Source organism: Pundamilia nyererei, unplaced genomic scaffold, assembly GCF_000239375.1.
Source record: "Pundamilia nyererei isolate P.nyererei 1_Seehausen unplaced genomic scaffold, PunNye1.0 scaffold00429, whole genome shotgun sequence".
Lineage (NCBI taxonomy): Eukaryota > Metazoa > Chordata > Actinopteri > Cichliformes > Cichlidae > Pundamilia > Pundamilia nyererei.
The window spans coordinates 11,201-12,500 of NW_005187830.1; positions in this window are offsets into that span (position 1 = coordinate 11,201).

Consider the following 1,300-nt stretch of genomic DNA (forward strand, 5'->3'; position numbering starts at 1 on the left):
AACTTCACAACACTAGTAAAATATAGCTAAGAATGAGTTTTTCCAGCTAATTTCAAGATCTCGTAAGGCTTGATTCACTGTCTTATTTTAAGAAATCTTGTCAAGAGAATTTTCACTTGTTCCATTGGCAGATTTTTTCACTTATTTCAAGCAAAAAATAACTTGTATTAAGTTTTTTTTTCTTGTTTTTGGAGGGCCATTTTTTCCAGTGCAGGCGATGAATGGTTGAGAGCGCCGGTCTGATATACTGCCGGAATAATTGCTCACAGGTGGTCAGCCTGGGAGGAGCAACCAAACTCCGCCTAAGGAGGAGGGGCTGCTGTTGGAGACCTGCAGGTACCCACCCAGACCCTGACAGAATGTATCTGTCTGGCCAGATTTTTCACACCATGTGTCCCAGTGTTACGTTCCATTTTCACAGCTTTGTGGCTCATGATTTGTAAACTGCAACAGGTGTGCACCTAGTAATTATTATGGATTATGGCTCTTTTTGACAGCGCAAACTGTCCAAAGTTGGAAGAATCCCTAATTGGTGAGATGTGGTTGTCAACTAAATGTATTACACACCACTTTAAGACTGGCCTCAAAGCCAGTATTTCTGAGTCGCCCTCAGCCATAAACCTGACAAAAAGGACAGTAAGGGAGATCTGGGAATAATCTCAAAGTTATGTAACTCTTGGGTTGTACTTCACAGATGAAGAGGGGTCAGGGGAACCCCACTCAATTAAAAAGGGGAAGGGCTCTCTCTCTGTCTGTCTTTCTCTTCATTCTGTCATTCTATTGGGTTTCGTTATTCCTAACTTCTAATATGCAGTAATTCAGCGAGATAATGTGGGATAAAAATTTCTGAAATAAAGCAAGGGAAAAAAGTCTCCAAAAAGTGTGCTATATCTGAACTCTGAGGTTTTATCTTTTTGTTTTGTTTCTGTTTAGTTATGTTTGTGATGTGGTGTGCATGTAAACAGTTTGAATGTGCTTGGAAGAAAGAGACCATATTATTGCATAAAATAGTGCTGAGTAGGGATGGGTATTGATAAGATTTCCACGATTCCGATTCCATTTTCGATTCTGTTTAACGATTCGATTCTTTATCGATTCTCTTATCGATTCTTTTTAAAAAAGGAGAACACAAGTTCGATTAGCTTAGAACTTTGTTTTATATCTTCTCTTTGAACAAGGCAGAAAGCCTTTGACCACAAACTGAGTCACTGCTCGGTGACATTCGTCTATCCTGGCCTGAAAGGAGATGCTACCGGCAGACTGCAGCGAGAACTGCCAGCATCTGAGCCAGACTCTGTCT